General features: G+C 58.1%; 1 long non-coding RNA gene across 1 annotated transcript; it reads left to right on the top strand.

Annotated features, from left to right (window-relative positions):
- Positions 1–6,102: 6,102 nt before the first annotated feature.
- LOC132684011 (uncharacterized) lies at positions 6,103–8,904 on the top strand. Its single transcript, XR_014138159.1, has 3 exons — positions 6,103–6,775; positions 7,404–7,639; positions 8,158–8,904. It is a non-coding gene; the product is annotated as an uncharacterized LOC132684011 (long non-coding RNA).
- Positions 8,905–12,264: the final 3,360 nt, after the last annotated feature.

Raw genomic sequence — 12,264 nt, 5'->3', positions numbered from 1 at the left:
GCTAAGCCTGCAAGCAGCCTTAACAAGCCAGCGATGCTTAGGGATGGGCCTGCCCTTTGTAAGGACGGGGGGACCCCGCAATCCCGCCCACATTTTTCACAGGCTGGGCACTGTGGGCTACACAGGGGTCAGCCCCGGGTCTCCCCAAAACCAACACCTCATGCCTTTGACCGCACTCCTCTCTGTGGGTGAGAAGCCCAGGTCCGGGCTCCCACCGCTGCGCCTGGTTCCTGAAGCACAGTCAGGGTCCTCGGTGGGGACAGACAGAATGGCCACCGCCTCCTCGGCCCCTGGGAATGGTGGCATTGGCTTCTGTTTTAATGAACAAGGTCAAGGCAAGTTGGCCCCTGGCTCCGATGCCCTGACTCTGGCAGGCCCCCAGAAGCTTCCTTCCAAGGGGAGGGGGGACCCCAGGGAGCCCTTCCCCTGGGCTGACAGTGCAGAGAGGCCCCGTGAGGACAGCGGGGAGGCCGCTTGAAGGTCGGGGCCGGCCCGCCCCAGGAAGGCCTTGCTTGGGTAGGTCTAGGTGACAGTTTCCTGTGGCAGGTCCCAACAGGCCACACCAGCTTTGATAAACGAGGGAAAAAATGCGCCCAGTTAGGTAGAAGCGGTTCTGGTGCCTCGCGAGCCCAGCAGCTGTGTGGTTATCTGTGCTAACCCCTCCCTCCAGATGCTTCTCTGCAGATAGGAAGTGTGGCCCGGCACCACGGGTACCCCTGGGGGAACCAGTCCCTTCTGTCCCCTGAGCTTACCTGGATGCCAAGCGAGGACAATAACATTATCCAGTGGAAGGGGTGCCCAGTAGGAGCCTGGGTTGAGCGATTTAGCAATCTTGTGCTGCCCTGGGCACACAAGGCTGCTTAGAAAGGGAAGGGGAATATGACCTCTAATTTCATGTGTCAGGCTAGCTGGGCCAAAGTGCCCAGACATTTGGCCAAACGTTATTCTGGATGTTACTGTGATGGTGCTTTAGGATGAGATTAACATTTGAATTAATTCAAAGTCAAGCAGATTGCCCTCCATAATGGGGGTGGGCCGTGTCCAATCAGTTGAAGGAGTAAATAGAGCCAAAGGCTGACTTCCCCTGAAGTAGAGGGCATGTTGCCAGCAGCTGTCCTTCGGATCTGGACCACAACATTGGGTCCTCCTCGGGTCCGCAATCTTCCGGCCCCCGTGCAGCTTTGGGACCCGGCAGCCTCCGTAATTGTGTGAGCTGATTCCTTCCAACAAACCTCGTAATATTTATATACCCGCATCCTCTTGCTGTGTTTCTCTGGAGAGCCCTGGCAAACACGGAGTCTCGGGGGGGCTGAGCTGCTCTTTTCCCCACAACCAGGAAGGAGGCCAAGCCCTTGACAGGTGTTGGTGACGAGCATCAGCCACACAGGTCCCCAGGGCGGTCAGAGCTCACAGAAGCCTTCTGGAAGGGTCAGATTGGAGCGAAATAACCTGAAAGACTCTCCCTGAATATGCCAGCCCCACCTCTCCGTCCTCAACATCGCCACGGCCAGGGCGTGGTGGTCGTGACGGCCGCAGCTAATTGTCACCAGGAAGCACGCCCCCAAAAGCTCTGTGCCAACCTCCTCGGCCTTTTGGGGAGTGTTTTTGTTTTGCCGTTTTAGAAGCACTGCCCCAAAAGGTGTGGTTTGGGGGCCCGCTGCCTGAGCCGCCCCTTTCCCACGAAGATAAAGCTCCCATGGTGGAGTTGGCCTGGGGAGGAAGCCTCGCGGGGAGCGTGGAAACGGCAGGAGCGCAGGGTGGGGACGGGGGACCTGAACACCACCCCGGTGTGAGCCCCTCTCTCCAGTCCAGAGAAGCCGGGTCCCGAGCTCGTGGATCTGCTGGGAAGAATCCAGAAAAGGCCAGGAGGCTCACTCCTCATTAGCACCTCATTCGCATGCTGGGGCCACAGGAAGGGATGCTGTTCTAAGCCACTGCCCAGCCGGCCCCCCAAAAGGGTCCAGAACTCACTCTGGGGTGACCCCAGGTGGCTCCCTGTGTCCCCACAGCACCATTTCCCACCAGCATCAAGGTGACTCCCAGCAGCCGGGCCCTGAGACACCCCAGCGCGCTGGCCCCCCAGGACTGTCACCCAGCAGCCACCCGAAGGCTGGCTCCCCGGGCCGGGGACCTCTGAGCCTCCTCCCTTCCCTCTCCCCAAAGCCGGCTGTCTTCACCACCCGACGTCCCTCAGAAGGTGACCAGAGGCGCAGGGAAGTCAGTGAACTCGGCGACACTGCCCTTTCTAACCGAGAGGACAGGAGGTGACCCCCGGTGCTCGGCAGGAACGCGGTCCTGCGCGAGGACCATCTACCCAAGGACAGGGGAGGCGGATGAAAGAGTGAACGCTTTAGTCTGGCTTCTTTGCGCCGCGTAGCGGGCCTAGCTGGCTTCCGTGACGGTGACGCACCTAGAAAAGCAACTGGGCAAATCACAAAACAAGAGAGAAGTCAGTGTGGAGAACGGGAGCACCCGGGCTCGGTTCCTGGCGAGCCAACTCACCCACCGCCTCGTTGGCGGGACGGAAGCAAACGGTGACACGCCGGCCATTTGCTGGCACTGCTTCGGGTTCCGGCTGGCGCGGCCCTCGCTTCTGTTGAGCTTTTCTTTGCTTGGAGAGCAGGGGGAGGGGTGGGGGGAGAGGGAGGGAGAGAGAGAATCCCAGGCGGGGCTCGAACCCACGAACGGCGAGACCACGAGCTGAGCCGAAACCAAGAGCTGGGCGCTTAACCGACTGAGCCACCCGGGCGCCTCCCCGTTTTTAAAAAATTTGTTGAGGTGATATGCACACAAGATCCAGCATCATCCCCAGTCACGGCTTCTGTCCAGCTCGCACATTCCCACCCTCCAAAGCGAAACCCTCGACCCGTTCAGCCGCGTCTCCTCATCCGCCTCCCCGGGCACCTGCCCAACGCCAACCTCGTCTCACGGATTTGCCTGTTCTGGACGCTTCGCGCACATCGAATCAGGTAACATGTGACCTTCCGTGTCTGTCGCCCGTCCTCAGGACTCCGTCCCTTTCACGGCTGATAATACTCCAGCGTCCGGACGGAGCACATTTGTTCGTCCGTCCGCCCGCTGAGGCACATGGGGCTGTCTCCCCTCCGGGCCATCGGGAACAGCACCCAGAGCATGTGCACCTGTATTTCTTTGAGTCTTTGTTTGCAATTCTTTTGAGCCATGTGCCTGCAACAGCGCTTCACGGTTCATGAAACTTTAGACACGCTCAGTGTCCCGGCATCGCGACTGGACCAAGGGCACCAGGTCAGGAATGGCAGGGGCAGGCCACAGCCTTGACCGAGCGCTGTGCTCTCTCCCTGCGGCGGCCACCGGAACGATAAAGGTCCCCGTGCCTTCTGCCGCCCCCCAAGCTAGGTTTGCCCACGCGCCCAGGCACCTGGAGGAGGCCCGGGTAGGGTCTGATCCCCGGTCCCAGGCAAAGGCCTTTGCTTCCTGGGGAGGCTAATCCGAAGTCTGGGTGGAGAAAGGGGAGCACGAGGAACGAGCTCATTTGGGAAGTCCCGCCCAGTTACTCAGCATCGAGTAAACATCGGTTATTCCCACTCGGGGCTAAAGGGACGAGGAGGAAAGTTCCCTGGTCATGCTGCCTTCCCGAGAAGCCACCATGAGCGCAGAGGTTTAGCTGCGTGGAGAGAGAAAGTCGGCGTGGATTCATCACAAAGTCAGGCGACCGGTTCTAAATCAATGCGGTGGGCCTCGGGGTCCACTGAGGTGCACGTCAGCCGGCCGTCACTGATCCGCACCCCCCCTCCTCCCGCCCGACAGCGGGGAAGCTCCCAGCACCTGCCCCGTCACACGCACAGGGAGATGCACAAAACAGCTCGTGTTAATGGCGAAAGTCAAGGCAGTTGCCCTGAAAAGTGACAACGGATCCCCTTGACTCTGGTACTTTGGGGAACCCCCCCCCAGAGAGAAGGCCACAGCTTCTGGGCCCACGGCCGGCCCACCCCGAGCCAGCTCTCCCACGCAGGTGGCCACGGTCCAATCTCACTGCCCTTTCTTCCAGCGCTCGCCCATCACAGGCTCACACCGCCATTGGTTCGCTTTTCCTGTTTGACGTTTTAGGTATTAATTTCCGAAGGCGGAAGACGGCGTTCGTAACAACCTCGCCCACGCCCACAGCCACCCCGTGAGTCCTATCGCCGAGAATGAAATCAAACTTCACTGCGTATACATCGCTCGGATGGTCAGTTATGAGGCGACGCGCCCCTGGCTTGTGTGGACTGGAATGGGAACTTTCTACCACACAGCTAGGAAGGTTGTACGAAATGGGAGGTTCCTTTTAAATGATTAGCTAAACATAGCAGGAAGGAAAGGACCAGACTCTCCAGAGGCTAATAGAGACATGAAGACCAGCACCGTCCCCTACGAGGGGGCTTGGGCCGAACGTCTCAGGGGCGGGACGTAAGGCCTGGAGCTATGGCCGCACCTGACCCCCTTGAAGGGCCCCTGAGGAAACACACCCACCTAAGGCATATCTGTCTCAGCCTGTGCCCCAGATGGAAAGCAATTCCCCTTGAGAATTTTGTCTTGTTGGGTCTGTCCCTTTCCCGGCCCTAAAATCCCCATAAGAGTGATCACAGGGCGACCCCGAGCCTTACAAACACGAATCTCTTACAAACACGTCCTCGGCCCAGGCACATACGCTTCCCACAGGCACGGCCCTGCCGAACATGAGCTCACAATCCAAAATTATGACACACGAGGAGACGGTCGACCGGCAGGCCTGATAAACAGAGAGATGAGATTCCTGAGACCCTCAGGCAACAAGATGATCAGATAACGGCTTTAAGTAAACACATTTCAAATGATGACAGGTGTAAAGCTAAGACCTGAACACGGGACACGTGCTGAACAACGCAAGGCAGATTTGGAAGGAATGAAGTCGAGCTCCTGGAAATGAAACACAGTGAGTGAAAGCAAAATGCCCATGGACGGCTCACTACAGAACGGACTTATCTCGAAGTCAGCTCCACTCTGCAGCTAGAAGGTTCGGCTCCCGCGTGGTAGTGGGCGGTGCAGAGAGCAGCGCAGGGGGAAGGGAGCCCGGAACGTGGGCGGGACGCTGAGGCTGAAAGGAGAAAGTTAGGGCACTTGCCTCAGAATGTTGCCGGCATTGTTTGGCTTCTGGCTTCTGCTTTGTTGTCTAGAAGCCTGATGCTGTGGGTTTAAGTCCCGCCCGGGGAGCTGCGGGAGGGCCTCTGAGCGCCCTCCTGCTGTTCCAGGGTGTGGCGCCAGTGCTGTGCGTGCTATCCGGCCAGGGATGCTCTGCGCACCTGCCACCTCCACGTGACCGCCCTGTCCTGTAGCCTGGGGGCGTTTCCTCTCCGTCCTGGCCCTCCTGTCACAGGGATGCTGGAATGATTCTGACTTTCCCTTCCTGAAGAGTCTTCTCTCATCACATTTACAAATTTTTCAACTTCTGTCCTCTAAATGTGTGTGCACGCACACATTCCCGTCCTGCTTTCCATCTACTTAAAATGTCCTGTTTTGGGGGCACCTGGGTGGCTCAGTCGGTTAAGCGTCCGACTTGGGCTCAGGTCATGATCTCGCGGTCCGTGAGTTCGGGCCCCGCCTCGGGCTCTGTGCTGACAGCTCGGAGCCTGGAGCCTGCTTCCGATTCTGTGTCTCCCTCTCTCTCTGCCCCTCCTCTACTCACACTTTGTCTCTCTCTCTCTCTCTCTCAAAAATAAATAAACATTAAAATTTTTTTTTAATTTTTTTTTAATGTTTATTTACTTTTGAGACAGAGAGAGACAGAGCATGAACGGGGGAGGGTCAGAGAGAGGGAGACACAGAATGGGAAACAGGCTCCAGGCTCTGAGCTGTCAGCCCAGAGCCTGACATGGGGCTCGAACTCACAGACCACGAGATCATGACCTGAGCCCAAGTCGGACGCTTCACCGACTGAGCCACCCAGGCACCCCCCCAAAATTTTTTTAAATGTCCTGTTTTCTCTCTGAAATGCTTATAGAGTTTACAAATTTCTCTTCTGATCCATGCTTTGTCTCCATTTTCTTTCCCCCCCCCCTCAGCACCCCCACCCCACCCCCGGCTTGGTTGGTGGCTTGGGGTGGTGTCTTTGTCTCCCCGCGAGGGGCATTCTTTGCGTCTAGTGGGTTCCCCGCTTATTTCCCAGACATGAGTTAGTAACCGATGTTTGGAGACCCTGTGTGCACAGGTGGGCCGATCCATCTGGACGCGGCTCTGCGGGATGATGGGGGCGTGGCCTCTGCCCGCCTGGGCTGGAGGGCTCCTCCCCCCTGCAGGAGCTGGGTGCTGACAGAGGGGTGAAGGCTGGAGAGCCAGCTGGCCCGGTTCTCCCCTTCACGGAATCCACCTGATTTCCTCCACTGAGCCCTTTCCCCAGCCCCCCTCCAGATGTGCCAGAGTCGTTGGGTCAGGCGCATCCAGATTCAAGCCGGTCCCGTCCTTGCAGTGGGGCAGGGAGAGAGCCGGCAGCGGCGCAGGGCAGGGTGGGGAGAGGCCTGGTCTAACTGCTCCCCGAAAGGCGGCCAGCAGTCCCCACCTCTGCCCCGGGCGTCTCCTCGGCCTTCACGCCGAAAGTATTCCTGCCAGATCCAGCGGTCATACAGTCACTCTGTCGGGTGGCTAGACATTTCCCGCATGCTTGTTCTCAGGCTCTGGGCTTCTCATCGCGGACGAGAAGGAAGAGTCCGCAGACCGCACAGCCGGATGACGGACCCATGCCGTCTCCCGCGTGCTGTCCCCCAGGCCCCGGGGCCGTCCACAGGTGACAACATCCAGACACAGGCTGGGATCCGCCTCACCAGCTGGACCAGGCAGGCCCCTCCGCGTCTGGCTGGAGGGAAATACAGCGTATCTTCCACCATTTCCGTGAAAGGGTGTTTCCAAGCTCCCACCTTGGGATGCATCCGTCGGTGCCCTCCCTCCCCCAGATCTGCTCCCCTCTCCCCCCTTCCCATCCACCCTGGAAAGACCAGCTCCAGCTGGCCCCTGTCTCCCCTCTCTGAGCTCGCAGAGCCAGGATGTGGGAGCCGCCTGTCCTCCACCCCGCTGGCATCATCCCACGTCACTCGCCTCTCCTTCCCCCCAACTAAAGCGTCACCACCCCGAAGGCGCGGACGGGGTCTCACACGGCCCTGCGCCCTCCCCAGGGACAGCCGTCACGAGGCAAGTCCCTCCCCATCTGGCTTCATCCCTGGGAGGCACAGGAGAGGCAGAGGCAGGGAAGGTTCTCTCCTGGGGAGCTGGTCGGCCTTCATCAAGGAGCAGGGCCTTCACTGTGTGTCGCCTCTTTCCCCCAGCTGCCCAGCGAGGACAGGAAGAAAAACGAGGTCCCGTGGCCACAGCCCCGGAGGGGACAGCTGCCACCGCCGAGGTCTCCTTTCTGCCCACAGGCCACCTCCCCCCCAACCCCCAGCCCCTCCTGGTCCTCCCAGTGGGACGGCTGGGCCAGGCAGTGAGGGGGAAGGAAGACACCCGCAGGGAGACGGAGTTCTGTTTGGCTGTCACAGAGGGACGGAGGCTTGACGAACCCGCCCGGCTCCCTGGGGCAGCACCACTCACGCTTTGGGAGGAACCACGCACGACTATATTTCCTCTTTTAACTGAACATACCCCGGCGTGGAAACCGGTAAGCAAGAGCATCTCCTGTCCGGCAGCCGGCTTGCTTTTGTCTCTTCCTAGCGCATCACAGAGCCCGAGGAGGGGCTCGAACTCCCGAACCACAAGATCATGACCTGAGCCCAAGTCGCTCAACCGAATGAGCCCCCCAGGCGCCCCGAGGCAGACATTTTAAATGTAGAGTTTAGCACTTTCCGTTAACCGGGGAGACAACTTAGTCTTTGTTAGTCTCTTCGTCCCCATGGCCCGTAGCAGCTGCCTCCCTAGGAGGCTCCAGAATGTTATTCCCCTCCTGTGCTCAGCAGAGTGGCTACCTGAGCCAGGGGACTGTTCCTGCAGGCCTTTCCCTCTTATCCGGTGGCTTCTTCCCTTCGATTAGGAGGGCGGCCTTGCGGGTCCCGCTGGGGTGAGGAACACTGTCCCCAACCCGTCCCCTCAGCAGGGAGCCCGGCCGGTGCTGGGATGCTGGTTCTTTGCCTCCCCTTCCGGGCAGTGGTCAGCGGCTAAAGACAACCCTCTTCATTCTAGACATCGTCTGGGGGCTCCACTGAGCACTGGCACCTGGGGCTTGTCCCCCACCTCTGATGCATCTAGCAGGTGGCCCCCAGATTGTCTCTGTGACCCACCTGCTGCGGTTTCAAAGCCATCGGGCAGCGACTGCATTATTGGGCTTCTAGCCAACACCTTTCCAGAACATTCAGTCCCTTCTCCCAGGGTTCTGAGAGGGGCTCTCTGGATCGGAGAGCCTACTATCTGTTTCCCTGAGAAAACGCAAAGGCACACACCCCACACGGCTCCAAATCACTCACAGCTGGCTCCGGGTGTTCTGTGGACGCTCCACAGAGGGCCCCCCGTGTGGGGACACCGGTGGCTGTCACCACCCAGCCTCTAGCCCACCTTTTCCAGTAGGAGCATCTCGACCTTCCTTTGGGAAACTACCAACCCCACGTTCGGGGATGAGATCAACCAGGCTGGGCCAGAACATCCTCTTCCCCTGCCTGCCATGATTGCTGTTGAGGGTGGACACAGCCAGGGAGCCGGGCCGCCATATTGCGAACGTCCTGAGATACCATGAACTGCAAGATGCCCCATTATCTTAAACACCTCCAAAGGAGAAAATATGCTGCCAGTTTCAATTGTACAATGCCATCAACTCTCACAGCTGTTAAAACGCAGGGGTGGTGGGGGAAGGGCGTCTAAGAATCTATGAATGATGCTTGGGGATTGGGAAAGGAAAACTATTGGGAGAAAAAGCTCTTCTACTGGGATCCTTGAGCCAAGACTGTTTAGGCTTGGAGATTTCGGGCCATTTTTGGCCCAGCGGTAAAGCCAACATCAAGGGGAGGTAACACTGTGAACGCCTGGGTCCAGCCATTCCTGACCCTGGGTTTTCATGAGGTAGTACGCTTTCTTTGCCCGTGTGGCCCACATCCGTGACTAGTACCGTTCCGTGGAACAGACTGCCCATCCGGTGCCTCTCTTCACGTAAGAGACAACAGTGCCGCTGTCCGCCTGATCTCAGATGTTAGAGAGCAGCCACAGGAGACGGGCCCGGAGGCCTCACACAGAGCGTCCGGTGCAGGGCCCGTATGGGGACGTTCTGAACTCCTGATTCCCATGATAATTGAGAATAAAGGAAGGGAGGGAGGGAGGGAGGGAGGGAGGGAGGGAGGGAGGAAGGAAGGAAGGGGAGGAAGGAAGGAAGGAAGGAAGGAAGGAAGGAAGGAAGGGGAGGAAGGAAGGAAGGAAGGAAGGAAGGAAGGAAGGAAGGGAGGAAGGAAGGGAGGAAGGAAAGAAGGAAGGAAGGAAGGGAGGGAGGGAGGGAGGGAGGGAGGGAAGGGAGGGGGGGAGGGAGGAGGGAGGGAGGGAGGAGGGAAGGAAGGAAGGAAGGAAGGAAGGAAGGAAGGAAGGAAGGGAGGGAGGAGGGAGGGAGGGACGGAGGGAAGGGAGGAAGGGAGGAAGGGAGGGAGGGAGGGAGGAAGGAAGGGAGGGAGGGAGGGAGGGAGGAAGGAAGGGAGGGAGGGAGGGAGGGAGGAAGGAAGGGAGGGAGGGAGGGAGGGAAGGGAGGGGGGGAGGGAGGAGGGAGGGAGGGAGGAGGGAAGGAAGGAAGGAAGGAAGGAAGGAAGGAAGGAAGGGAGGAAGGGAGGGAGGGGAGGAAGGAAGGAAGGAAGGAAGGAAGGAAGGAAGGAAGGGAGGAAAGAAGGAAGGAAGGAAGGGAGGGAGGGAGGGAGGGAGGGAGGAAGGAAGGGAGGGAGGGAGGGAGGGAGGAAGGAAGGGAGGGAGGGAGGGAGGGAAGGGAGGGGGGGAGGGAGGAGGGAGGGAGGAAGGAAGGAAGGAAGGAAGGGAGGGAGGAAGGGAGGGAGGGAGGGGAGGAAGGAAGGAAGGGAGGAAGGGAGGGAGGGAGGGAAGAAGGAAGGAAGGAAGGAAGGGAGGGAGGGAGGGAGGGAGGGGAGGAAAACTTGTCCAGGGTTAAGAGTCTATGTTTCCAAGAACATGGCCACCCAAGCATAAGCTCGGGGCAAGGATCCTCTCTCCTCCGAATGTCAACGTCTACAACGCCCGCTCCCTTTCTGCTCCCTTTCTGCTCCCTTTCTGCTGAGGTGTCAACAAGAAGCCTTAATAACACCGCCCGCCCCGCCCACGCTTTTGTGATCAGCAGCCAGGCTCAGCGGCAGTGAAATGCCTCTGGCAAACAGAGTCCTGGAGAACTGGATTCAGGTTCAGTGACCTGGATAAAGAGGGTGACTTGGCTAATCAGCGCTGGGGGTGGGGCAGTCAAGTGCCAAACCAGTTGTTTGCTAAGGAAGCCAGGTGTCCAACCCCTCTGTGGCTTCAGGCGTGTGTCGAGAAAGGAGATGTGCTGGCAATGAAGTCACAGTGCACCTGAGCCCAGGGGCCCGAGCCTCTCACTTGGCCGGGGGTGAGCGGGGACGGGCATAGGAAGGAACCCGGCACTCACACTCGGGTCCTCCGTGCCCGGCTCTGTGGAGTGTGAACCGTGGCAGATCTTAACGAGAGGCTGGGGCCGAGACCTTTGCTTGCCAGGTGGTCCCCAACCTGAATATCCTGGTCGATCACCAGAGTGCGTTTGGTGCCGTGTCCCCCCGCCCTGCCCCCTGGTTTTGACATCATCCCAGGCTGCGGTGAGCGGGACAGTCTGTGAGCTTTAACGTCAGTGCACGACGGTGCTGCTCTGTGCCTGCTCACGGCTTCTCTTCTGGAACCTACCGTCTCCCCCTCCCAGAGCTGCCGAAGAAAGGCTGGTATGCCTTTCTGATGCTGCTTAGGGCTGGGGCCCGGGAGGGACTAGCCCCAGGGCAACAGCAGGGCACTTGAACTATAAGACCCACCCCTTTGTTTCCTTCCGGAACGAAGGCGCAGCTTTTTCTTAAAGCAGAGGGTCTAAGAGAAAAGTTCATGGCGCCCTGAAACCAGAAGATGCTCCTAAATGAAACAGCATGGAATAGGGATCAGAGGGGAAGGGAGGGTGGGGGGGGGAATGCCCAAATTCTCGGAGACAGGAAGGAGGAAAAATGTAACGTTAAGCCAAGTAGCAGAGTCTTCAGAAAAAAACTTCCTTAAGTCTTGATTCCGGGCATAAAACTCTGTAAAAGGAATCCTCATTCTGTGGGGCTGGGGAACGTGGCCGGTGCACTAGGGGGCAAGAGAACCCTGGCCGGCTCAGCCCGTGTGAAGGGACAGAGGCTGAGGCAGCAGCCAGCGTGGCAGGAAGGGGTATCACACACGCGGGGGCTGAGCAAACGTGCACGTATGTTCAGGACCACGAGGACTAACCTCCTCACCATCAGAGGAATTAGACCCAAATATGGATAAGCTGGAAGAAACCCTGGGGCGTTAGATTGTAGTTGAAGGCACTGATGTGAAATTATGCTTCTCAATAAGACACATGGATCTGAGGAGGCCTGGGTGGCTCAGTTGGTTAGGTGTCCGACTTCGGCTCAAGTTATGATCTCCCGGTTTGTGGGTTCAAATCCCACATCAGGCTCGCTGCTGTCAGCACAGATCCCGCTTTGGATCCTGTGTCCCCCTCTCTCTACTCCTCCCCCGCTCATTCTCTCTCTCTCCCCGCCCCCCACAAAATAAACTTGAAGGAAAAAAAAGACACACAGATCTCACACACTCTTTCCCAGATCTGTCTGCCAAGCCTGGAGGGAATGGCAGTCCTGGAACAATGAACGCATCCAACCCCTGGATCTTGGTATCCAAACTCTGGTGTCAGAAAGCGAGAGGGGCTCAAACAACGACCGGGATGCATCAAAGGGACACAACAGCTGGCACGGGGCACTCGAATTGGCCAAACTGGGGGTCGTTTGAACACGCAAATAAATGACAATAATGAAGTAGAACCCCCTGATTAAATGGGAATCCATGACTGCATACCGAAGCAAAAAATTAAGAAGGGAGAAGAGAAAGATCTGCTTTATACCCAGTATCCCTCCCATCTGTGGTATTTGCACCAAAAATACATCACTAAAAAAATCCTGAGAATTAAGACAAACCCATATTGAGGACTTTCTACAAAATAACTGTACTTCCCTCCAAAAGGAAAAACTATAAAAGAGAAGACTGAGGAACAGAGGACTGAAGACTCAACAGTCAGGATAATAAAATTGG

The sequence above is a fragment of the Panthera onca genome, chromosome C2, assembly GCF_046562875.1.
Source record: "Panthera onca isolate mPanOnc1 chromosome C2, mPanOnc1 haplotype 2, whole genome shotgun sequence".
In the NCBI taxonomy this organism is placed as follows: domain Eukaryota; kingdom Metazoa; phylum Chordata; class Mammalia; order Carnivora; family Felidae; genus Panthera; species Panthera onca.
The sequence above is the reverse complement of the archived record's forward strand: the minus strand, read 5'-3'. Positions and strand labels throughout refer to the sequence as shown.